A 27,677-nucleotide genomic window follows, 5' to 3' on the forward strand; every position below is an offset into this window, starting at 1 on the left:
ACCAAAAACAAACTTTAAAAAGTTTTCATTTAGCATTAATAGATCACTACTTGGCCAAATGGGGAAGTGACTGGGAATTCTGGAGAAGGCCTGGGAGTTCTCAGCATCTAGGAAACACCTCATCCTTTAACATGAGCAGAGTACTCAAGTCACTGGAGTCAAGGAGTCTGAGAGTTTTGTTCTTCTTTTGAAATGACCAGCTATTTGCGGTCTGTATTAACTGTCTTTAGGATATGAACACCTTGTTCAATGGGCAAGTTAGATGGTAAGGGCTTAGGAAGCCCAGGGTCAACTTGGTTCCTAAGAACAATGTGCGTTTTCCTACACTTCTTCTGTGCTATAGCCAGGGCGTGACAACCGGAGCCTTGTCACAAACATTTTAAAAGACAATTTTTAAAGGTTGTAAAACTTTTAAAGCCAGCTTCCTCTATTGCAAATGCAACTCCTTCTCACCCTTCTTCAGTACCTGGACAGCCAGGAAGCCCAATGTCAGGGGCAGAAAATGCTCTGTCCCTGCCACTCCCTTTGTGTGTGTTGTACCTGTCAGCCTGTCACACACCCCTACTTCATCCCCCAGTTGATTCAAGAGTCTGTTTAAATAAAAAAAAAAAAAAGCTCTGTTGAGCTATAATTCACATAAAACTCACCCACTTAAAATGTACAATGTAGTGGTTTTTAGTATATTTACAGAGTTGCACAGCCATGATTACAATTAATTTTAGAACATTTTTGTCACCCTCCAAAAGAAACCTGTACTCATTAGCGGTTACCTTCATTACTTCCCAAATCCACCAGTCCTAGAGAATCACTGATGTATCTGTCTCTATAGATATGCCTGTTCTAGAAATTTCATAAAAATGGAATTATATAATTAGGGGGCTTTTGTGACTGGCTTCTTTTACTGAACATAGTTTTCGGAGTTTGTCCATGTACTAATACTTCATTTCTTTTTATTGCCAAATTCTACTCCATTGCATGATTATACCACATTTTGTTTATTCATTTATCAGTTGATAGACATTGGGCTGTTTCCGCTTTTTTGGACTCTAATAAATAGTGCTTGCTGCTGCAGTGAACATTGTGTACAAATTTTTGTATGGATGTATGTTTTCATTTCTCTTGGGCACATATCTGGTCCTGAATTTGCTGGATCACATGGTAACTATGTTTAACATTTTAAGGAAACTGCCAAACTGTTTTTCAAAGTGACTGCGCCAGTTTATGTTCCCATTGGCAAGGTATGAGGTTTGTTCTCTTACCATATCCTGACCAACACTAGCTAATGTCTGTTTTTTTCTTTTAGCCATCCCAATGGGTATGAGGTAGTATCCCATTGTGGGTTTGATTTGCATTTTTCTAATGGTTAATAATATTGAGCACCTTTTCATGTGCTTATTGGCCATTTATATGTCTTTTTTGGAGAAATACCTGTTTAAATCCTTTGCCCAGTTTTTGATCATATTTGCCTTTTGATTGTTGAGTTGTAATCATTCTTTACATATTCTAGATACAAGGCTTTTATCAGATAGATGGCTTAACAATGTTTTCTCTCATTCTGTGGCTTGTCTGTTCATTTGCTTTTTTCCTTCATTTTTGTTACTTTTTAATTTTTATTATTTTTTAAATTTTCTGTTCATTTTCTTGATGGTATCCTTTGAAGCACGAAAGTTTTTAATTTTGGGCCGGGCGCGGTGGCTCACGCCTGTAATCCCAGCACTTTGGGAGGCCGAGGTGGGTGGATCACAAGGTCGAGACCATCCTGGCTAACACGGTGAAACCCTGTCTCTACTAAAAATACAAAATTTAGCCGGGCGTGGTGACGAGTGCCTGTATCCCAGCTACTCGGGAGGCTGAGGCAGGAGAATGGTATGAACCCGGGAGGCGGAGCTTGCAGTGAGCCGAGAGTGCGCCACTGCACTCCAGTCTGGGAGACACAGCAAAACTCTGTCTCAAAAAAAAAAAAGAAAGTTTTTAATTTTGATGATGTTCAGTTTATCTTTTTATTTTGTCACTTATATTTTGGGGTTTGTGTCTAAGAAACCATTGCCTAATCCAAGGTCACGGAGATTTACACCTGTGTTTTCTTCTAAAAGTTTTACAGTTTCAGCTTACATTTAGGTCTAGGATTCATTTTGAGTTAAATTTTATATATAATGTAAGGTAGGGATCTAACTTTATTCTTTTACATGTGGAGATCTAGTTGTTTTATTGCCATTTGTTGAAAATTATTATTTCCCAATTGAATATCTTGGCATCCGTATCAAAAATCAATTGATGATTGGGCTCAGTGGCTCATGCCAGCACTTTGGGAGGCTGAGGTAGAGGATTGCTTGAGGTCAGGAGTTTGAGACCAGTCCTGGCAGCATAGCGAGCGAGATCTTGTCTCTACAAAAAAAAAATTAAAAAAAAAAATTAACCAGATAGGGTGGCATGTGCCTGTAGTCTTAGCTGTTCAGGAGTCTGAGACAGGACGATGACTTGAGCCTTGAGCCTGGGAGATCAAGGCTGCGGTGTGCTATAATCACTACATTGTAGCCTGAGCAACAGAGCAAGACCCTGTTAAAAAAAAAAAAAAAAAAAGGAAGAAAAGAAAAGAAAGAAAGTGAAAGGGAAAAGAAAATTACTCGACCATAAAGATAAGTTATTTTTTACTCGACTCTCACTTGCATTCTATTACCTATATGTCTGTTTTTATGCCAGCAGCACACAGTTTTGATTACTGTAGCTCTGGATTAAGTTTTGAAATTGGATGCATGAGTTCTCCAACTTTGTTCTTTTTTTTTTTTGAGACAGAGTCTCACTCTGTTGCCAGGCTGGAGTGCAGTGGCGCAATCTCGACTCACTGCAACCTCTGCCTCCTGGGTCCAAGCACTTCTCCTGCCTCAGCCTCCTGAGTAGCTGGGATTACAGGTGTACGCCACCCCGTCTGGCTAATTTTTTTGTATTTTTAGTAGAGACAGGGTTTCACCATATTGGCCAGGCTGGTCTTGAACTCCTAACCTCAGGTGATCCACCCTCCTTGGCCTCCCAGAATGCTGGAATTACAGGTGTGAGCCACTGCGCCCGGCCTGTTCTTTTTGAAAATTGTTTCAGTAGTTTTTGGTCTCTTATATTTCTATATGAATTTTAGGATGAGCATGTCAATTTCTGCTAAAAAACCAGTTTGGATTTTGATAGGAATTGTACTGACTTCCTGTATCTGAAAGGTCTGTTTTGTGCGGTTGTTCTGGGTGCCAAAATGGTACCTTGTGACTTTGCGTTTCTTGCTCTTTTCCCAGAAGACGGAACTATCCTTGGCCTTAGTACTGAAAGAAAATGAGGAAATCTGTTCATCTAAATGTTAGCAATTAAGTATGTGTTTTTTCTGCCTCAGTGTCCTTCATTTGTAAAATGAGGTTAATAAATATGACCTATGTCATAAAGATACTGTGAAGATTAAATGACAGGACCAGGCATGGTGGCTGATGCCTGTAGTCCCAGCACTTTGGGAGGCCGAGGTGGGTGGATCACTTGAGGCCAGGAGTTTGAGACCAGCCTGGCCAACATGGCAAAACCCCGTCTCTACTAAAAATACAAAAAAATTAGCCAGGCATGGTGGTGCATGCTTGTAATCCCAGCTACTTGGGAGGCTGAGACATGAGAATTGCTTGAACCCGGGAGGCGGAGGTTGCAGCGAGCCAAGATGGCACCACTGCACTTCAGCCTGGATAACAGAGCGAGATGATGTTGTCCATAGTTAATAACAACAATTATATTCCTGGGGATCTTTGTATCTAGATGGACTCTCCAAGTTCTTCCTGCACTGGTCTCCTTTTCACTACTCCCCCTGATATGACCTGGACTCCAAGAAAACCCGCATTTATTGTGTTCTCAAAAACTTATGTGCTTTCAACTATGTTGACAGATGTCTATATCATAAAACAGAAAAATAAGAATATTTGAGCTGTGTGGCAAAAAGGGTATTTTCCACTAAGAAAACCATAACTGAAAAAGTATAATTTCTTTCTTTCTTTTTTTTTTTTTTTTTTTTTTGAGACGGAGTCTTGCTCTGTCACCCAGACTGGAGTGCAGTGGTACGATCTTGGCTCACTGCAAGCTCCGCCTCCCGGGTTCACACCATTCTCCTGCCTCAGCCTCCCCAGTAGCTGGGACTACAGGCGCCTCCCACCACGCCCTGCTAATTTTTTGTATTTTTAGTAAGAGACGGGGGTTTCACCGTGTTAGCCAGGATGGTCTCCATCTCCTGACCTCGTGATCCACCCACCTCGGCCTCCCAAAGTGCTAGGATTACAGGCGTGAGCCACTGCACCTGGGGTATTTTTTTGTTTTGTTTTGTTTTGTTTTTTGTTTTTTTTTTGTTTTTGAGATGGGAGTTTCACTCTCATTGCCCAGGCTGGAGTGCAATGGTGCTGTCTTGGCTTACCGCAACCTCTTTTCCCTGGTTCAAGCGATTCTCCTGCCTCAGCCTCCTGAGTAGCTGGGATTACAGGCATGTGCCACCACGCCTGGCTAATTTTGTATTTTTGGTAGAGACAGGGTTTCTCCAGTTGGTCAGGCTGGTCTCAAACTCCTGACCTCAAGTGATCTGCCTGCCTCAGCCTCCCAAAGTGCTGGGATTACAGGCGTGAGCCACCACACCTGGCCGAAAAAGTCTAATTTCTAAGCTCCAAGGGAATGAGGGTGATTGCTGTTGGAATACATTTTATAAAATCCTTAAGAAATTCTGTTCCTCGGTGTTGGTAGTTTTTCTTGACTGGGATATTTTCATAACTGGCAGCCAATCGGGAGCTAACAGACAAAAGAGAACCTGGGAAAGCCTGCCAAGACGAAATGTCAGATAGAGAGGATTATGTGTGTAGGTTTATTTTATTGTGATCTGAATGTCCACATGTTCTTCAGGCTGTAGGGAGAGTCTCCTCCCTTTAATTTACCTCTCCAAGTATCTGAGAATTCCTAGGTGATACTTACTTAGCAACAGAAATATTTCTAGCTTGTCACCTCTCATTCTTGAACATTGCTTTGAGCTTCTGCACCTCTGGTCAACCTGAAGAAGTTGATGTTAATAGCTTATAATTGAAGAACCTTGTCAATATTATAATGGTAATGTAATATTATAAATACAAACTGGAAATTTCTGAGTATACTGTCTTTTTCCAACTTTGGAAATTTTTTTTTTTTCTTACGTTCACTTTTTCTTTGAAAGCGATTTTTTTTTTTTAACATTTACTTTTTGAGTTAACAACCACAAAATACAATACAATCCAGCGGTGAGGGAATTGAGGGAACTGATTTCCTTAGCAGTTTTATAACTTTCACAAATAATACAATAGTTTCTGGTACAATAGCCCCAGATTTGGATGTGGATATTTATGGGCAATAAACTAATGAGTTTGTGTTTGTGTGTATGACTAATCTCATGCTCATTTCTTTATTCTCCATGTAATACTATCAGCTGCTGGTGTTTTGTCCATTCTCTTAGCTTCCATCAAATGCACTCTATTCCACAAAACCTATCCAGACCCTCCCAACTAGATTTCAGATTATCTTCTTTGACCTTCTATGTAAGCAGAGGTGTGTGAATCTCTCACAGTACCTATTAGATGCCACTTGCATAGTAGTTACTTGTTTGCTTATATTATTTTCCTACTAGGGTAGCTACTAGCACTGTCTGTTTTTAATTGTGGTCTACCTTCACTTCCTAGTACAATTATTTTTACATAGTGAATGTTTAAATATTTTGCTAAATTAAACTTCTTGCTCAAGATGGAAGGAACTTGGCCAGCTACCCCCACTTCAGTAGGTGGCAATTTTTGTTCTTTTGTCTAGGGTTAGCTCATCAAGAACCTCCAACAGAAGCTTACTGTACCTAACTGTGTAACAAGGGCACTGGGTTTATGGTTCATGTAGAAGGTACTGTTAATATCCTCTTATAGACAAGGAGATAAAGTTGATGAAGCTGCACTACTGACACATCAGTACAAATCAACAAATCAAAGAACAAATCAGCCAGAACCTCCTCATAATGTTCTTCGTGGTTCATGCTGTAGGAGCACTTATTTAAATATTTTTGTCTGAAATTAATTTCTATCTAAAGCGTCTTATTAAAATAGTGAATGAAAACCTGAAAAGTACTTGGAAGGGGCCCAAAATGGACTAACCGTGTATAGAATTTAATGCCATACGAAGCCGTTATCTAGCAAAACTCCAGTGGGAAAAATTACAGCTAACATATGTATGTAAATAGGTGACCATACTTGCTTGTGGGGTAGAGTGGGTTCTCTACAGCTTAGCGTTGCCTTCAGTGTTCAGATTACCTGAGCTCACCCTTTTTAATGGACAGCATTTAATAGAGCAGGGCGATATGTTAGAACAGTGCTTCTCAAATGGTCTGTGATGAAGACCAGTTTATTTTCTTTTGAACTTGGAATAGGAGAATAATTTTGTAAAATGCAATAAACATAAATAACTAGAAAAATTAAATTTTAAAAGACATACAAAATACAACTCCCACATTTTCAATATTAGATTAAACAGACAAAGTTACTCTGTCAAATTGCTCTTCTGTACTTGTCCAAGGACCACACTTTGAGTAGCAGTGGTTTAGAGGGCAAACTATCCTGATAAGCTTCTGCTGGGGCTTGGATTACCTGTACATGAAGTTGATTAGATCTCTTTGACTAGAATGAATACTCAGGGGTAACAGGAGATGATTGTGTCTTCCAAGAGGTGAGGCCTAAAATTTAGCTATTCTTCATTCTGTCTGGTGAAAAGATTCTAACAGGAAGGAGGAGGGCATAATAAAATAGAAATGGCATCTCTAGAAATAATTTTCATGTTTAAGATTGATCATAGGGAGGAAAATGAAACACAATGAGCCTTTCAAAAAATAAGTCATGAGACTTCAGGCAAAAAACAAGCAAATACGTGGTCAAGTCTGAGGCTATGGAAGTAAAAATGGAGCAACAGCAGAAGTGTTCAATGAGCCTCTCTTACATACTAAATATGGTTCCCAGCACTTTACATATGTAGTCTCACTTAATCTTCACAACAGTCCCATGTGGTATTATTATTATTATTATTATTATTATCATTTGAGATAGGCACTCACTTTGTCACCCAGGCTGGAGTGCAGTGATGTGATCTCAGCTCACTGCAACCTCCACCTCCCAGGCTCAAACGATCCTCCTGTCTCAGCCCCCCAAGTAGCTGAGACTACAGAAATGAGCCACCGTGCCTGGCTAATTTTTGTATTTTTTTTTTTTTCATAGAGATGGGGTTTTGCCATGGTTCACAGGCTGGTCTCAAAACTGCTAGGCTCAAGCCGTCTGCCCACCTCAGCCTCCCAAAGTCCTAGGATTATAGGTATGAGCAATTGCACCTGCCTGGTAGTGTTATTAAACTCATTTTTCAGATGAGGGAATAGGTTCCAAGAGGTTGAGTAACTTGCCCCAAGGTCTCATGACTTTCAGATGAGTGAGGTATGCAACCCCAAACCCAGATTAACTAGATTCCGAAATGATTGTCTAAATAAAGTGATTTTGGCAAATCTTGCTTAGCATTTGGGCAGTGGACTTGAGACTTACCACTCTCCTTTAATACCAAATAGCCCATTAACCGCTTTTTGAGATTTAGAGATTTGGCCTTGAATTGAAGAGATGGAATGGCTTTAGGAGTCAGTGAATTCTGAGGGTTATAGTCATGGCTGGAGCAACATAACCCTGTAAAGTGGATTAATCCTCAGGTGAATGTTAACACTAGGCCTAGGATGGTTAAACTAAGGTGGATCTTAATTAATACTTTGTGTGTTTGGGTTTTTTTTGTTTTCTGAGACAGTGTCTCAATCTGTCACCCAGGCTGGAGTGCAGTGGTACACTCACAGCTTATTGCAGCCTGGACCTCCCAGGTTCAAGCAATTATCCTGCCTCAGCCTCTGGAGTAGCTGAGACTACAAGGCACACACCACCACACCTGGCTTTTTTTTTTTTTTTTTTTTTTTTTTGGAGACAGAGTGTCTGTGCTTTGTCACCCAGGCTGGGGTGCAGTGGCACAATCTTGGCTCACTACAACCTCTGCCTTTTGGGTTCAAGCAATTCTCATGCCTCAGTCTCCTGAGTAGCGGGGATTACAGGCACATGCCATCTTACCCAGGCAATTTTTGTATTTTTTGTAGAGACGGGGTTTTGCCATGGTGGCCAGTCTGGTCTTGAACTTTTGCCCTCAAGTGATCTGCCCGCCTCGGCCTCCCAAAGTGTTGGGATTGCAGGCATGAGCCACTGCACCTGCCTATGGTTTTGATTTTATTTTTATTTTGTTTTTAGAGACAGGGTCTCGCTATGTTGCTTAGGCTGGTCTCAAACTCCTGGATGCAAGCCACCCTCCCACCTCAGCCTCCCAAGGTGTTGGGGTTACAGGTGGGAGCCACTGCACCTGGCCAGATCTTAACATTTTGTAAGGGACCTTTTATAATCTACATCTAGTCATGTAGCTTCGCTGAACTATATGCTTAGGTTTGTAAGGTGCTGTGTCTACCTTGTATATGGTAAAGTTTTCATGTAGCCTGCTTTGAGTCCTGTGTTAGTGCCATGCCTTTTAAAATGAGCTGACCCTCTAGTAGAGCAATTATCTAGGAATTTTTTTTTGGCCTGAGTTTTCTGTTTGTTTCAAAAAGCAGAAAAGAACTAGAAGAGTATGTGATTAGTCATACATGCTGTTTTTTCTCACACCAAATCTTACCCCAAGAACTTGTACTAATTGTTCTACAGAATTGCACGCTCCACCACACTACTGGCACTCTGTAGATGTCAAATAATAACTCCTTGGGGAGTAGAAGTCTTTTGTTAAAATGGAGTGCAATGTTCATTGCCATTTGAAATACATGTTCCCTGATAAATGACCCAAATATTTGCAGTTGCCTTTTATCATACATTCATAGTCAGCCCTGTCATCTGTATCTTCTTTCGAAAGAAGATCATCGGAAGAAGTGTCTGTTTTTCTTACATGTTACTAAAAATGAATTTTAATTTAAAACATAGCCAATATTTTTGTTCACCATAGGAGCCTAGGATCTTATGATTCACTCCCACATTTAACAAGGGAAACATTGCCCTTGAATATATTTGTGTCCCAAGCATGAGACTTAATAGTTACCATGTTTTCATTTAGTTAGAGTTGTTGTTCTGGGGAAGTGGAGGAAGAGTCTAATAGGTTTTAGCAGCCTGTGAGAGGAGGAAAAGAATATCAACATCAACTTAAACCTATCTGCATGAAATAAGTTAAAAATCTTTTTTTTTTTTTTTTGAGATGGAGTCTCGCTCTGTTGCCAGTCTGGCGGGCAGTGGCATGATCTTGGCTCACTGTAACCTCTGCCTCCTGGGTTCAAGTGGTTCTCTTGCCTCAACCTCCCGAGTAGCTGGGATTACAGGCACACCCTGTAATCCACCACCATACCCAGCTAATTTTTGTATTTTTAGTAGAGATGGGGTTTCATCATGTTGGCCATGATGGTCTCTATATCCTGACCTCATGATCTGCCTACCTTTGCCTCCCATAGTGTTGGGATTACAGGCGTGAGCCACCGCGCCCGGTCTAAAAATCATTTTTAACTTACTAAAAGTCAGTATAATATTACTACTTTTTTCCCATTCTTTGTTTTACTGGGGAGTGTGATGCATAAGACATTTTGGGTTGTGTTAACTAAAAATAGCCCCAAAGCTTTTTTTCTCAGAACAAGAAGATTATCCAGAAAGAAAAAAACTGTGATCTTTCTTCCACCTGGGGGAAATGGGTGTGAGTCTCTCTGTGGAGGAAGCTATACTGGTCCCTCATTTCTGGTGTGAACACATTTGTGCCACTGCAGGGCTGTAGCCAGATTACTGCTTTTGGACCAAAGACCACTGTCTGGGCTGACTAGTAAGCACCAATAATTAATGAATAGCAGCACCAGTAATTAATGAATAGCGGGTAAGCTCAGGTTCGAAAAAATACCAAGAGAGTTATTTCTTTCAACAGTAAATAAAAATGAAAAGGTTCCCATTTTATATTAATTGGATATTATTCTTTTTATAGTTTGTCCCCAATCATACATACAGATTTTTTGAGATAACTATTTCCCTTTTATATAAGTCTAAGAACTTTTGTGCCGGTTTAATTTTGAGATAAATTCTGGGGATATGTGGGAAGTTATGCTGTTTATAAAAAACAGGGAGGTGAAACAGGTGGCATAAGACTTGTAAGGCTACCATGCTTTTTTTTTTTTTGAGACAGAGTTTTGCTGTTTTCACCCAGGTTGGAGTGTAATGGCGCGATCTCGGCTCACTGCAACCTCCACCTTTCGGTTTCAAGCGATTCTCCTGCCTCAGCCTCCTGAGCAGCTGGGATTACAGGTGCCCACCACCATGCCCAGCTAATTTTTGTATTTTTAGTAGAGACGGGGTTTCACCATGTTGGCCAGGCTGATCTTGAACTCCTGACCTCGTGATCTGCCCGCCTCGGCCTCCCAAAGTGCTGGGATTACAGGCGTGAGCCACTGCGCCTGGCCGGCTACCATGCTTTCTTTCTCTTTCTTGATCACCTTCCCAGCGGCTGAGGACAAGAAAACGAAGACTGTGCATCATACCCTTCATAAGAGGCTGAGCTACTCTTCTGTACATTCAAGGAACTCTGACTTACTGAAAGGAAACTGCTAACAGCCACCTCTCTTTCCTTCTGTTTCCTAGACCTGCAATGCTAAAGAGTTACCAGAGAGGATCTTCAGTAAAGTATGCTTTTTAGGCCGGGAGTGGTAGCTCACGCCTGTAATCTCAATGCTTTGGGAGGCTGAGGCAGGAGGATTGCTTGAGCCCATGAGTTTGAGACCAGCCTGGGCAATGTAAGAGAGACCTCCTCTCTCAAAAAAAAAATTTTTTTTTAAGTTAGCACCCAAAGTACCAGCTACTTGGGAGGCTTAGGTGGGAGGATCACTTGAGCCAAGGAGTTCAAGGCTGCAGTCAGTGAACTAGAATCAGCCTGGCAGACCCAGTGAGACCATCTCAAAACAAACAAACAAACAAACAAACAAAATGGCTTTTTAGTCTTATCCTTAACGTATGTATCTATTTAAATAGAATATAAATTATGATTTTACTGATACTGGCTTAAATAATTATTTTGTGTATTTTGTGATTCTCGTTTACTTTGCACCCTTGATTTAGCTAGGGAGGGAAACAATCCATGTTTATTTGGATGACAAAAGTCAGTCACTGTGATAATCTGGATTGTTTTCTGCTTTATCTAGGCAATTAAATCAGAATTGTATATTTTTCCATGGGTGATATTTGATGGTGATATGCCATTACTATAACAACAGGCTGCATTCTTGGTGGCTGCTAATTGCCTCCAGAATTACGAGGACATGGAAGGTTTTTTTGTTGACAAGACACATAGTGTTTGTAGAAAATGCAAAAAGGGTGCTATCAGAGCTACTTTATTCAGAATCAGCAGCTCACCCACTGCAGTGACTGTAAAAGATGAGACGACTGGGATTTACCAGTGACTTACTACTGCCTTGTCTCTGTGATTGCTGACAAATGCTATGCTGTTACTTGGCTTCTGGGAAATGGAAAAGGTAGAGTGGGCTTTGGCCTTGGAGTGCTTCTGTGGAAAATGTAACAGCATGAACACCTGCTTTCATATTCTACTTCTTCATTCAACTACCGAATGGATCATTTTAATCGCCCTCTAGATGTAGCCAAAACAAGAGAGTGAGGGGCTTCAATGCGTGCTAATGATAGTACCATATTCCTTTTAAGGATAAAATGTTTCTTAACCTCTAATTTTCAGGCAACCTTGCTGTATTTTGTGTTAAATGGATGAGTCATCTTTTTATATGTAAATCACTGCTTTATTTTGAAATCACAATACTCTAATGTAAATTTCCTTAAAAAATACAGCTTATATAAATGTTTATGTAATTGTTAACTACTGGGCAGATGGCTCCATTTCATTTTTCTAAATCATGGTTTGGGTTTTTTCCCCCCAAAACAAGTCCATTTAAGATAGACCATCTCACCGAGTGCAGAGGCTCTCGCCTGTAATCCCAGCACTTTGGGAGGCTGAGGCAGGTAGATCACCTCAAGTCAGGAGTTTGAGACCACCCTGACCAACATGGCGAAGGCCCGTCTCTACTAAAAAATACAAAAATTGACTGGGTGTGGTGGCATGTGCCTGTAATCCTAGCTACTTGGGAAGCTGAGGCAGGAGAATCGCTTGAACCTGGGAAGTAGAGGTTGCAGTGAGCCAAAATGGAGCCACTGCACTCCAGCCTGGGCAACAGAGCAGGACTACGTCTCAAAAAAAACAAACAAAAAAAAGATAGACCATCTCAAGTTTATGGTGAACTTTACTGTAGAGTCAAGACATGTAACACTTAGCAGACCTGTGAGCTGACAGTAGCTGTTGTTTATGTAATGAGACTTCCCCTTTTGAAAATGCTTTATAATGAGCAACGCTTGTCCTATAGGATATTTGTCTAGCCAAGCAGTTTATTCTCTAAACATAGTTCTATATTTATTCTACTGATGTCATCAACTAAAAATTAATTTCTAGGCCAATATTCTATCATGTTCTTCAGCCAGGTGATCACACATCTCAATCTGGCCCAGTTTTACCTCCTCTCCCACTCCCCGCAGGCTGTACCCTAGCTATACTGAGGACCTGACCCATTGTCCTATTGTTCCTGAAACCCAAGCATTCTCACATCTCAGCAACTTTGTACACACCATTTCTTTGCTCACCTGGAGTGCTGTCCTGCCCTGACTCTACCCAAACCTGTTTGCCTGATGACAGTCTGGCTCATTTGAGCCCTAGGGTTACCTCTTTGGTGAAGCCTTCCCTGACTCACTATCTACCCTTCACTCACTGTCCACTCTTCATGTTAGAGACATGTGGGGCGTTTCCATGTTGAGCTCACATGTCTGCTTCACCACTGTAGAGTAAGTGCTTTTTCTCCTTTGTATTCTCAATACCTAGTGCAGTACTTGGTTGACTGAATGAATAAAGAGGCAGCCTGTGTCATGTTTATTATTTTTTATTCCTTTATACTATTAAAGGAGGGAGGACGTGAAGAGCCCATGTTATTTGAAAATACTGTGAATACAATGGCTGTGTATTAAAAAGCATGCTGAAATCATGAATCAGTGCCAACCTTCCACAATAATGTGAAGAAGGTGGTTCCCTGAGGCTTCCTTATAAGGTTGAATTCATGCATCTCATTGGCGACTAAAACCTTAAAGAAAGAGAAATGGAGGCTGGGCATGGTGGCTCATGCATGGAACCATGAAAACACCCCTGGCCGTGTGTGCAGATATCTCTACATAATGACACCAAAAGGCTGAAAGATTTGTTAAGAGTAACAAAAACCACTGTAAAGAATTACTGGTCTACATAGTTTACTCTGAATATTTGTGTAACATGAACTGTAGAGGATACAGGATGGGCTTGGATGTTATTTTCAGTGGACTAGGGAAGCTATATTTCTACATTGGTTTTAAATATAGAATAACATTTGAAGAGTTAGTTAGATTATCTCCTGGGGCAGTTTTATAGTAAAATTTCAAAAGATATAGAACTGATGAGTTCTGTAAAAAATCGAAGCACCAGAATGAGGAGGAAACAAATTAGGGATGAAGACAAGGTAGAAGGATTTACATGGGAAGCCTTGTTAGGTGCTACTGGCATCAATAAGTAACTGTCCAGTGTAGCTTAATGAGCTGCTTTAAGAGGCTGGTCTTCCTTGATGCACTGTCTGGTGCTGTCTTAGGAGGATAATGGCTTTGACACTTGTACAAAAAAACTGTATTCTAAGTCAAAGGCAGAAACTTGGTTCTTTTAAAAATTGAGATATAATTCACATACCATGAAATTCAACCTTTTAAATTATACTGTTTGGTGTTATTTGTATATTCACAAGGTTGTGCAACCATTACCACTATCTAATTGCAGAACATTTTCATCAGCCCCAAAAGAAACCCCATACTCATTAGCAATCACTTCTCACTCCTGCCTCCCCCAGTTTGGCAACCTCTAATATTTTCTGTCTTTGTGGGTTCACCTATTCTGGACATTTCATTGGAATTATATCGCATGTCGCTCTTTGTATCTGGCATCTTTCACTTAGCCTGATGTTTTCAAGGTCCATCCATGTAAGCATGTATCAGTACTTCACCTCTTTTCAAGGCTGAATTGAAAAATGCAGCTCTTAATCAAAAATCAGATGAGCAAAAGACATTTCATTACTTCCCACTATGGGAAATTTTATGGAGTGAAATGAATACCATATTAGACTAGGTTCTGAAGTTTGGTCACTGGGAAAGACCTCAGGAATGCTACTGTAGATGTAGTTAGGTTTTTTAACTTGGAGAAGCAAGTGGGAGAGCACAGCAGGGGAACTGTGGGCATCTCAGAAGCATAAAGGTCTTTTTGTAAGGTTTGGATTTATGTTGAATGATTCTAAAGAAGGACCAGGAAGAGAGGATCAACATTGGATTGGGTGGCATCACGAAGCAGGGACAGTTTAGTAACTGGGTATCTTAACAATTTCTGTTCAGGATGGGGAAAGAACAAAGAGGGACTGGGGAAGTCATTGGCAAGAAAGCAGTAATCACAAAAGGAGTGATTTTGCAGCTCTGGTGTAGCCTTGGCAGAAATATTTTCTGTTGGCTGTGTCACTGGCCTTGTCTGTGCATATAAGAGACTGCAGAACTGATTTGCACCCTCTCACATGAGAGGGATACACTCTGGTCCTAAGATTAAGGAGCAAGTAGACTTGGCAAGATGAGGCAAATAAAACACAGCCAAACTACTAAACAGAACTGACCATTCACCCATTGAAAGTGGTAACCCTTCACATAAAATCTCTTTAATGAGAACAATCATTTTATTTTATGTAATGAAGTGTTACCTGATTTAAAAAAGTTCTTTAATGGTCTTCTGGCACAATATGAATTATGAATTACCAGAAGAAGGCAAAGAGTTGGACTTCTTAACCAACTAATTAATTAAGCACCCTTTATTGCCTGCTATGTGATGACCTTCATACTAGGTATTTTGTATATATTGTGTATATTTTCTCTTGTGGGTTTAAATACTAATAAATAATCCCTTTTTATTCAGCCAAAAGAGTATGTGTAAATATGCCTGTTTGCCAATATAGTCACTCATTTACAAAGTCACTATAGTTAGAGCTAGGCTCTGGGAATGAATAAGACATAGTCACTACCCAATAGGTTATAATAGTGCTGTTCAACAGAACTTTCTTTTTTTCTTTTTTGAGACAGTCTTGCTCTTTTGCCCAGGCTGGAGTGCAGTGGAGCGATCCCGGCTCACTGCAACCTCTGTCTCCCAGGTTCAAGTGATTCTTATGCCTCAGCCTCCCGAGCAGCTGGGATTACGGGTGTGTGCCGCCATACCTGGCTAATTTTTGTATTTTTTGTGTAGAAATGGGGTTTTGCCATGTTGGCTAGGCTGATCTTGAACTCCTGGCCTCAAGTCATCTGCCTGCCTCAGCCTTCCAAAGTGCTGGGATTGCAGGCATGAGCCCCTGCACACAGAACTTTTTGTGATGATGGAAATGTCCTATTCTGCGTGGTCCAGTATGGTAGTCATAGCCACATGTGGCTCTTGAGAAGCTGAAATGTGGCTCATGTGACTGAGGAACTGAACTTTAATTTTTATTTATTTTCAATTAATTTAAATATTCATAGTGGCATGTGAGGCTAGTGGCTATCATTAGATAGCACAGCTCTAGAAATTCACAGTCAAATGATAGAAAGAAAAACAGGTAATCAAAATTCAGAATTCAGGGTGTGATGTATCCTCCAATACAGGTCCCTATAAAATGTCCTAGAAGCTCAAGAGATGCTTCTGGTGGTGGAAGTGACAAGAAAAACGCCCAGAGGAGAGGAGATAACATGGAAGCGAGACTTTGAAAACAAAATAATAATAATAATAATAGAAAGGGAGGGGAGGGAATGGAGGAGGTTCATTCCAGGCAGATGTGCAGAATCCTTGAGGCATTAGGAACATGCATGCAAGTTCCAGAAAAGCCATGTGGCTTGGTAGGGTCAATTATATAATGGTTATTATAATATAATAATGTTATATATAATAGTTATATATAATATAATAATGACAAAAATGGCTTTTATGGTAAAGGGTAAGGATTAAAAACAATTTTAACACAGCATTTATTTTATGGTATACATTGTTAGAAGAACTGCCATATTTGTCATTTACAGTAGTCATTAGGATTCTCATTTCACAGAGAGAAAATTGGGGCCTAGAAAGTTAAAGAAATTTGCCAGGGAACACACAAGGATTGGAGAGAGTTAGGATTTGAATCCAGGCCTGTTTGACTTAGAGATCAATCTCTTCACAATATGTCTTTCAATTTAAATTTTTCTCAGTTTGGAATTGTGATGAATTTCCCTTGGTATGTGTCCCATGATTCATTTCTGGCCATTAGACATCTTCTATTAGTTTTTTGTCTCTAATTTCATATTTAAAATATTTTCTGGCTAAGAGATATGTATTATAAGATGAGTCTATCCCATTAACTAAGAATTTCATGAACTCAGATTTTGGAAATTACTAAAAATGTCTCTTCTTTTTCTGTATAGTTATGGCACTAGGAGCCTTTTATATCCTAAAATGGGGTAGTTAGGGAATTCGTCAGTTAAATTGGAGGACCCAGTCCAGTCATTCCCAAATTTGAATGGGCTCCTGTGACCATCAGGTCAGAGAACCTTTGCTTCCTCATGGTGAGGAATGGCTTGTTATTCGAGCCTCTCCACATCTTAACCTAAAGGTCATGACCCTAACCTCTGACTTCTTTTTTTCTTTTTACTCTTCCTAAGAGTGAATCTTAGTGACTGGACAGAGGCTTTGCTTTTCTTAGTGAAGAGGAACTGGATATCTACACCTGTCCGGCAGGCAGGGTCAGGTCCTGAAAATGTCCCTTCCGGCTGGAAAGTGTGCTTCGTGAGGACTTTTTTGTTTTGTTTTTTCTTTTCAGATGCGAAAGAACTCATTTAATGTTATTTGTTGAATTTCCCTAAAAGTCCACGACAGAGTCATAATAAGATTCATCTAACATTTGTACCTGCCAGGCCTTGAGCATATGAAGGAGTATAATAAACAACACCTGCTTCAAGGAGCACCCTCCACTGCTAACGCAGGATGAGAGGACAGAAGTGGGCAAGCCCTCCTGGATGTCTTTCAGGGAGGGCAGGACTTACCTGAGGAGAGAAAGGTCAGTCTATACATGGAACACAGGTGTAGGCAAAGGTACAGGGTAGAGGGAATGAGTAGAATGGTTTGGCTGAAGTAGAAAATCCAACTTTGGCTGCACATGAAAATCACCTGCAGAGCTTTAACAACACCCCTCTATTACTAAAAAGTCAAAAAACAACAGATGCTGGTGAGGCTGCAGAGCAAAGGAACACTTACACACTGTTAGTGGGAGTGTAAATTAATTCAGCCATTATGGGAAGCAGTTTGGAGATATCTCGAAGAACTTAAAACAGAACTACAATTTGATCCAGGAATCCCATTACTGAGTATATACCCAAAGGAGTATAACTCATTATACCAAAAGACACATGCCCTCACATGTTCGTTGCAGCACTATTCACAACAGCAAAGACATGGAATCAGCCTAGGTGTCTGCCCATCAGCAGTGGATTGGATAAAGAAAATCTGGTACATATACACCATGGAATACTACACAGCCATAAAAAAGCATGAAGTTAAGTCTTTGCAGCAACATGCATACAGCCAGAGGCCACTATCCTAAGTGAATTAATGTAAGAACAGAAAACCAAATATCACATGTTCTCATTTATAAATGGGAGGTGGACATTGGGTACACACAGACATAAAGATGGAACAGTAGGCACTGGGGACTACTGGAGGGGATGGAGGGAGGGTGGCAAGGGTTGAAAAACTACTTATTGGGTACTACTTTCAGTTCCTGGGTGATGGGATCATCCATACTCCAAACCTCAGCATCACTCAGTTTACCCATATACCCCCTGAATCTAAGATAAAAGTGGAAATTATTTTTTTAAAAATCACCAGTACATACACACAAATGAAAAAAATATATATAACAGCACCCCAATCATTATGCTTTTTTTTTTTTTTTTTTTTTTTGAGACACAGTCTCACTTGGTCACCCAGGCTGGAGTGCAGTGGTGTGATCTCAGCTCGTTGCAACCTGCAGCTCATGGGTTCAAGCAGTTCTCCTGCCTCAGCCTCCTGAGTAGCTGGGACTACAGGCACACGCCACCATACCTGGCTAATTTTTGTATTTTTAGTAGAGACAGAGTTTCACCGTATTGGCTAGGCTGGTCTCGAACTCCTGACCTCAAGCGATCCATCCTCCTCGGCCTCCCAAAGTGCTGGGATTACAGGCATGAGCCGTCATTCTGCTTTAATTGATCTAAGGTATAGCTTGAGCATCAGGATTTGGGAGTTTTACACATGATTTTAATGTATAGCTGAGGTGAGGGACCATTGCTAGAGTCTCTTTACATGTAATGTGGTTCTGTGACCAGCAGAGCCTCCCCACCCGGAAGCTTGTTAGAAATGCAGAATGTCAGGCCCCATTCCCAGACCTAGGGAAGCAGAATTTGCATTTTCATAAGATCCCAGGTAACCCCTACTCACATTAAAGTTTGAGAAGCACTGCTATAGAGAAAAGATGAGAAATATGGTTGCAGAGGGCCTGATTACCTAACCAGGTTTCCTAGCCCTTATACTGGGCTGGGCATGAATTACAGGTGTGCAGTGATAATACTGTCCCCTCAAGCCATTAGGAGTGCTTGTACTTCTTGTCGGCAAGAAGTCTTCTCTGGTTATCTCTGTGTGCTCCTCAGATATTGCAAGTTCTTTGGGCGCCTTGAGGGAAAATGGCAGGGGAGCATCAGCTACAAAGCACCTGTCAGGAGTGGAGATCCCCTGAAGATTTTTGATCAAAGGATGTTATGTGTGTCATGTTGTGATGGAAGAAGGTCTTGACAGAGACATATAGAGTGGAGTGTGTTGGGGGTGATCTGGGGTCTGGGAGGCATGTTAGGAGAAAGTTGCAGTAATTCACACACAAGGTGAGAGAAGCCACAACTAAGGAGCATGGACATGCTTAAGAATCGGGATAGCACTTATATACCATTCCCAAGTCTTCAGGACAAAGCTTGGAAGGAATTTCAACAGATTCCCTTATGCCTTTCTGAAGACACCTTTTAACTTTTGGTTTGGTTTTGGTTTATGCTTGTGTGGCATTATCTCCAAGGGTCGGGAGAGTTCTGATGATTAAAATCTACTTGGCATAAATAAGGTCATAAACATTCAGCACTCACTCTGCATGACCCCCTAGTTCTTGGTGGGTGGGATCATCTGACTTGAGGGTTATTAGTGGATTTCAAAGGAGAAAGGAAAACAATGATGGCCATCATTTGGTGACTGGGCAGCGAGGAGGAGTTTCAGGAAATGGAGAGGTTAAAAGTCCAAGTATGAAAGGCTTGCTTTTGTGGAATCAGGACCATATACTCCAGTAGGGACAGCCCTCATAGGGGAACCCACACATTACAGGAGATTGTTTCATTTGGAAATAAATGTTGAAATTATTGGTGTGTTAAATTGATTTATTCTTCAGGGCCAAGCTAGAATTGTACCTCTTCTGGGAATTCTTCCCTAGTTACCCCAGTTCACTGTGCGTCCACATTCACTCTCATTCTCCGGCTCTATTTCTTGTTCTCCTTTTCTCTCTTTCTCTCTCTCACTTCCTAAAATTCTCTTTAATAGTTCAACAAGTATTTTTTTAGTTTCAATATTTGAAAAGTGTGGCATCTACTTATTTTCTAATAACTCAGAGTTTATTTTTCTGATTTGTGATTATATCCTATCTCCCAAAATACATGGTAAGCACCTTGAGGACGTGGACCATGTCTCATTCTTCGTTGTCTTCTGAGGGCTTTGTCTTTTGCTAAGTGCGTACAAATAATGATGATTTTCTAAGATGAGTCATTTCCTTGGGGGATTTGTGACTTTATAAAATAGCTGTTTTCAAGGGTGCTCCTGACTGAATGTAACCAATACTTTGCCATATACATTTGTGTTTTTCAAGTTTCTTGATATTTCTAATGAAGAAAATGAAGGCTGAGGCAGGAGGATCGCTTGAGCCCAGGAGTTTGAGACCAGCTTAAGCAACATAGTGAGACCTCGTCTCTATGCAAAATGTAAAAATAGCCAGGTATGGTGGCGCATGCCTGTAGTCCCAGCTACTTGGGAGGCTGAAGTGGGGGGATCACTGGCGTCTGGGAGGTTGAGGCTGTATAAGCTGTGATCATGCCACTGTACCCGAGCCTGAGCAACCAAGCAAGACCCTGTTGAGGGGGAATGGGGGGTATAGAAAGGAAAGGCTAAAGAATCTTCAAAAGGCTGGGCCCAGTGGCTCACACCTGTAATCCCAGCACTTTTGGGAGGCCGGAACGGGCAGATCACTTGAGGTCAGGAGCTCGAGACCAGCCTGGCCAACATGGTGAAACCCTGTCTCTACTAAAAATACAAAAATTAGCTGGGCATTGTGGCAGGTTCCCGTAATCCCAGCTACTCAGGAGGCTGAGGCACGAGAATCACTTGAACACTGGAGGCGGAGGTTGCCGTGAGCCGAGATAGTGCCACTGCAGTCCAGCCTGGGTGACAGAGCAAGACTCAGTCTCAAAAAAAAAAAAAAAAAAAAAAGAATCTTCAAAAATGCAGTAAATATCCAATGTTCATTTTAAACTACATAGTTTAAAATTAAGCCAGAAAATATTCGGATCTTTTTGTGCTTTCAATGACTCATTTCAAAACAAGTTTTTAAAAAATTATAAATATATAGAATCTTAGTAAATATCCCTGTTTTCCTAACCTTTTTATATAGTACACATTTTCCTTAGTTGCTTTTCTCCTCCTGCCGTTTGGGTTTCTTTTTTTCTTTCTTTCTTTCCCCTCTGTTTGGAAGTGGTACCATTTGTTGTGAGAAGGTAATCCCTGGCTGTGTTTGTCATCAAGAGTGTCACTAGCCATCTGGATGTGACCCACTAAGATGTTTAAGCCGTTAGATTGTATTTTATGAGCCCTGTATTGAACTCAAATGCTTTAACAATTTCACTTAGTTTCAAATCTTGACATGCTATTTTCACGCCCTTTCTTGGAATTCTGAAACCTAGTATTTGCCAAATTCAAAAGGCAGATATATTTTGAAACTTGGGACTACTGAAAATTGTCAGTGTCACCTAAATTTTGAAGGGGAAATTATTTTAATTATAATCTGTTATGATATTAGACATTATGATCAAAGAAATGTATATTACATATAGAATACCAGCTAGAGCTTGACCAGAAAGAATGAAACTACTTTACTGAAATTAAATCAATACTTTAAAAAAAATCTAAACCTGGAGAAAATCTTTTTAAAGAATTCCTTAATGCATCAATCAGTAGTTTATATCCTTAAAGAATTTTTTATGGTATAATAATGAACATTTATAACAGAACAGAAATAAGCCATTTCCTAACATTAGCCTTTCTGCCTACGGAGGTCATAAAAATTGTTAATGCAGATGAGGTTGCCTTCTGTTGTGTGATGCTAATAGGAAATGGATCATTGCAGTTTATGGGGTACTTAGCCATTTTGGTTCATGATAAATGGCTGACTTCAAGTGACATTCCTTCACGAATTTCCCACTATTCATCACCTGAAAGAATGGAACCCAAACATGAAGTTGATTTTGAAGTTGTCAGGAGTTTCACTGTGGTGTAAATCCATCATAAGCCAATGTTTTCATTGATTTAGGAAGAAATTGTACAAATAGAAACACTCTTAAATGTTTCATGCTTCTATTTTCTTTTGCTCCAAAGCCAGTTTTGTGACTCTCTTATCCTGCTCTAACTTCTGTTACCTCTTCCCTTTCCCATCCCCCTCTCTAAACAGTCTCTTTTGAAAACACCCTAGATTTTATCTTTGCAGAGATGCTTTGATGTAATTACATTGTTTTAATCTACAAAATCAACCCAACATAAGCAGAAAGAATGGAACACATTTTCAACTAGTCTGTCCATCTAGGTGGCAGGTATTATACTAGTATGGAGGACTTCTTCCACTGCTGTGCTCTTGCTGTTATCCTATTTTCTTTTCGTTTTCATCATCTTTTCTTGAAACACTCCCTCCTCACCACTTCTTCCCCAACAGGACACACACACCATCCCTGTGTGAGGGGTGGTAGGGGGAGGGAGGCTGCCTATTTGAACAAGGTCACATTTATCTAGGATCTTGCTCTTAGAAAATTATTCCCTAGCTTACTTTCAGGGAGGCATTGTAAGACTTACTCAAGATCTAGTCATGCCTCACATGTGCCTAAAGGAAGTTTGAGTCTTTCCTGTGTTTTCTTGATGTCTGGGATGTTTATCTCTGAGGTAGAGCCTGTGTTTAATTCAGTAGCATGATGCTTTCTGTGCTACTGGCATTTGAGAGTGTTTGATATCTGGCATGATGCTATTCAGAAAAGAGAATGTTAATATTCCTGCAGGTTGTCTTAGAAGCATTTAATGTAACTGACATAATTTGCCACTTATTTCATGGCTTCTTAAAGGAATTTTGAGCCCCCTTATCTGTGTGCATTGTTAGAGTGAACCTGACAACAGGTTATTTTGTTTGCTTTGTAAAACTTAACAGGAGGAGGAAGCCATCCTTGACTTTCCTTGAGGTGCTGGAATCTTGGAAGGGAAGCTAGCCAAACTTTTCCTCCCAGAGGCTGTCTTTTGACATAGAACATTTTAGTTCCTACCAGATTCCTCTGAGAGGCTTTCATGGAGCCCAGTTACCCCTTCCCAGTTACCCGTTTTAGCAAATGGTATTCATGAATACCCTGCTCACAAAGAAATTTAGGTCAATAAATGGAAAGCGTTTGAGATATCTGGACTCTTTTCCTGTTCTAGAACCCCAGATGCTAGGGAAATTTTGGGAGAAAGCCTAGAAGTGGCAGAATTTAAATATTAGTTAGGTTTCTTATGGCCACCTTTCCTATGGAAACTCTAGCTCATGGGATATAATTTAATTACATGGTCTTAGATAAATCTTCATCAGTCTTTTATAGCTGGTTATGATATTTGATGAGATAAAACAAACCAACTTTTTTTTTTTCAGATTTATTGAATGAGAATCGCTAATCTTGAATACTTATTCAGCTCAGCTCAAACCAATTAGCAAACTTTTAAAATGGCCAGTTCTAATATAGTACAGGCCATTGAAGCATATTCATAACTTAATTTTTGACCTGCGTTTGCATGATCTGGCCATTGGTGGCATCGAGGCTGGGACTGGAGGGAGGTTGCTTAGCGGAAGAAGAGTGGACTAAGGGAGAAAAAGGAGGAAACTCAGGAAGAGAGGCTGAGAACATAGATACCCTGGTAGACACATACTTTTGACAGCATTTACCACATTTTAACTCTGGTATGTTGAAATGAACATTGATAGCCTTTTACTTTCTTCCTTCCCTTTTTTGTTTCTTCTCCTCCTCCCCTCCCATATATGGCTATAAATATGTTGAAACTAAGGGAAAACCAACTAATATCTAAGGTATGCAACTTTTTCTGGGATGGAGGGTGGAAGATTGAAAGAAAGACACCTTGGTACCCAAAGAGTGCCTTGGGAATGAATAGTAAGCAGTAGTATGATTTTTTGGAGGAGGTGGGGGTTCCACATTCAGAGGATTTTAATTATTACTGTCAAAAGACAAAATTACAACAAATTCAGTTTTATATCTAATTGGCTCTTATTTGCAATTCATGAAAGAGGACAGCCTCCGTTCTACAAAATAGAATGAGAGCTCCTACTAGGCAGTGGCAGAATAGTGGATTTTGTAAGGTGGAAAAAGAAAACAGAACAACAGAGAGGGAAAACTGGTTGTTAATACCAGATTATTTCAGGTTACTGTTTTGTAAGGGTTAAAGCAGAAGGACTTCTTTACCGTACTGCCTCAGGTAGGCTGGGACCTATCTGCTTCCTTAAAGCCTCAGTTTGATGATGTGACATTTAACATGAGTGACTCCATTTTGGTTTGGTCTGGTCTGTTGGAGCCTAGTGCAGGAGCTCAGTTCGAACAACGGCCTTGCATAATGTTTGTTTGTTTGTTTGTTTTGAGATGGAGTCTTGCTCTGTTGCCCAGGTTGGAGTGCAGTGGTGCGATCTTGGCTCACTGCAACCTCCCCCTCCCAGGTTCAAGCGATTCTCCTGCCTCGGCCTTGCCAGTAGCTGGGACTACAGGCACGTGCCACCACACCCGACTAATTTTTTGTATTTTTAGTAGAGACGGGGTTTCACCGTGTTAGCCAGGATGGTCTCGATCTCCTGACCTCGTGATCCACCCACTTTGGCCTCCCAAAGTGCTGAGATTACAGGCATGAGCCACTGTGCCCGACCTAATTTTTCTATATTTAGCAGAGACAGGGTTTCATCATGTTGGCCAGGCTGGTCTTGAAATCCTGACCTCAGATGATCCACCCGCCTCTGTCTCCCAAAGTGCTGGGAGCCACTATGTCCAGCCCTATGTTTATTTAACATTACTTTCACTCTCCATTGGCAAGCCTTTTGAACGCAATCTGTTCTTGAAGTCTAGATCTTCACAGGGATACCTTTAAGGTGAACTTGAAGTTTTTATGCACTATATTCTTACCCCCTGAGTGCAGTTACTGTCATCTGTTAGACTTGCACAGAAATCACCAAATAATCTCTTAGAATTAAACAAAAAATAGGGGGAAAAAAGTTCCCAAATGGAAAAATTCTTGTTCTTTTGTTTTTTAAAAATATACTGAAATATATTGGAAATAAATGTTTGAGAGAACTAAATTATTAAGCATAAATATAACATTTTTCCGGAGACTTTATAATTGATTTTGAAATTCTCACTAAAGAATTGGTTAGCTGTTAATGGTGTTCTCTCTTCACTTACTGATTCAAAGGTGTGATGTTATTTTTACCCTGTAGGCTGTTACTTTGCTTCTTTGCACTTCAAAAAGATCTAAGGTCTCTCACTGATTATGACTTTGCCACTTCCTGCCCTATTGTCCTCACAAAGGGATTTCATGAGTAATCTTACTGTAAAGAAGTCAGTGCAATGAAAAATTCTTGATATTTGCATGTCTATTAAATTTAACACGTTTGCTTTTTCATTTGAACCTTTAATTGAATATTTTTTTTAATTGTATAATTTATAAGGTCATACTTATTGGGACTTGAGAATTCCTCTTATGAGAGTTGAAATGCCTTTTGTTTACTTCCCTGTATTATGCAGTAGAGTAAGAGAGGGTCAATCAGAAACTGACACTGTGTTGGGGAACAGCCAAGTCAAAAGATGTTCACATTTCTATGAAATTTTGTTGATCTACAACCATAATAGCAAAAAGCATTAATGCATTCTTAACACCTTTTAGTCAGTTGCCCCCCCATAGACTTTACTCTTTTGATGTAGCAGTACTGATAAACCTTTCCTGCAATTGTCATGCCTCTTCTTAGATATCATCTGGGTGTGACTGATGTGTCAGGCTTAAACTATCAGAGCAATGCGTCTGGTTGTGAATCAGTAGAGTACTGCCTTGACTTACTTTCCAATCTTCATTAGTTAAGGCCGTATTATTATTATTATTATTTTTTCTGATTGTGGTCATTCTCTGGTACAAGTTATTGTCAGTCATACAGTCTTTGGCAGGGGAATACTTGAACAAAGTTGGCAAGAGCATCGAGCAAACAAAGATGATATTTCAGTTTTTGTTTTTATGTTTGCTACTTCACATCATTCTGTGTTTTTTCAACACTTCACTCTGTGAGGCACCACAGCCTATAAATGACATTTAAAGACACAGTCCCCACCTCTCTCAAGTGTATGTTTTTAATATTTTTCATTTGGATTATTAAAAAAAAAACAAAGTATGTCTGACCTTTCCCTAGAACCCCAGATTTATACATACACTGTCCACTCTATATCTCCATTTGGATATAAATAGGTATCTGACATGTAAGATGTACAAAATGGGAAGAAGCAGACAGATTGGGAACCTATTCTAGAGATAGCCTTACCAGCAGATTGAATGGAGGATCTGTTTAGAGAAAAAGTAAATTAAAAAATAACTCCTAGGGTTTTATAACCTGAGCAGCTTGGTATTGTCAATAACTGAGAGGGGGAATGGGAATGGAAAATGCTCATTCCTACCTAGGGGCTTTTATCTTAGCTGATCTTTGTCCTGGAATACTCTTTCTCCAGATCTTCACATGGCTGACTTCTTCCTGTTGTTCAAGTCTTCCCTACAATGTCAACTCCTCAGAGAGGCTTTTCCTGAACATCTCATCTAAATTATATATCCCTCCCTCCTGTGATAATCTTTTTTTTTTTTTGAGACAGAGTCTCGCTCTGTCACCAGGCAGGAGTGCAGTGGCCTGATCTCAGCTCACTGCAACCTCCGCCTCCTGGGTTCAAGTGATTCTCCTGCCTCAGTCTCCCAAGTAGCTGGGACTACAGATGCTCACCACCACACCCAGCTAATTTTTGTGTTTTTAGTAGAGACGGAGTTTCACCATGTTGGCAGGGATGGTCTCAATTTCTGGTCTCAATTTCTTGACCTCGTGATCCGCCTGCCTCGGCCTCCCAAAGTGCTGGGATTACAGACATGAGCCTCTGTGCCTGGCCTCTATGTTAATATTTATCCCATTACCTTATTTTATTTTACTCCTAGCAAAGATCACTATGTAAAGTTCTTATTGATTTACATATCTGTTTGATTCCCTTATGTAACCATTCTATCTGCCTCATACTTGCTTTTCTCCATTTCAACCCCCTTTCGTTATTGACAATATCTACCTGCTCTTTTTATTTTTTCTTTCTCTAAACAGATCCTTCATTCAATCTGCTAGTAAGCCTATCTCCAGCCTGTCTGCTTCTTCCCATGTTCATATTCTCATTGTAGTTCCAGCCATCATTACCTGTTACTTGACTGACTACAATGGCCTTCTCTCCCCTACAGTCTATTCTCCATGCAAAGTCAGAATGATTCTTTTAAAGCAGAAGTCGATCCTCTCCAGCTGAAAACCCTGCGGCAACTTCCCATCACTCTTGGAACAAAATCTAAATTCCTTGCCCTGTAAGGCCCTGCTGGTCTGGTATCTGGCTAACTTTGCTGTCTTATCTCCTATCACTTTCCTTTCACTTACTGGCCTTCTGACTATTCCCCAAGCCTGCCCAGCTCATTCCCACCTAGGGGCTTTTATCTTAGCTGATCTTTGTCCTGGAATACTCTTTCCCCAGATCTTCACATGGCTGACTTCTTCCTGTTGTTCAAGTCTTCCCTAAAATGTCAACTCCTCACAGAGGCCTTCCCTGAACATCTCACCTAAGTTATATTCCTCCCTCCTGATTAATATTTATCCCATTACTTTATTTTATTTTATTCCTAGCAAACATCACTATCTAAAGTTCTCATTGATTTAGGTACCTGTTTATTGTAATTCGCCATCTCCCCTAGAATTACGCACCATGAGGGTGGGGACCTTGTCTGTCTTGTTCACTGAGGTATCTCCAGTGCTTGTAACATTGCCTGGTTTGTACAGTAGG

At 40.4% G+C, this 27,677-nt stretch overlaps 1 protein-coding gene across 4 annotated transcripts in view; it reads left to right on the forward strand.

Moving 5' to 3' along the window:
- Positions 1-27,677, forward strand: part of GREB1L (GREB1 like retinoic acid receptor coactivator) — a 295,664-nt gene that overhangs the window by 47,336 nt on the left and 220,651 nt on the right. The gene's annotated exons all lie outside the window — the stretch shown is intronic.

This window comes from Papio anubis, chromosome 19 (assembly GCF_008728515.1).
Source record: "Papio anubis isolate 15944 chromosome 19, Panubis1.0, whole genome shotgun sequence".
Classification (NCBI taxonomy): Eukaryota; Metazoa; Chordata; class Mammalia; order Primates; family Cercopithecidae; genus Papio; species Papio anubis.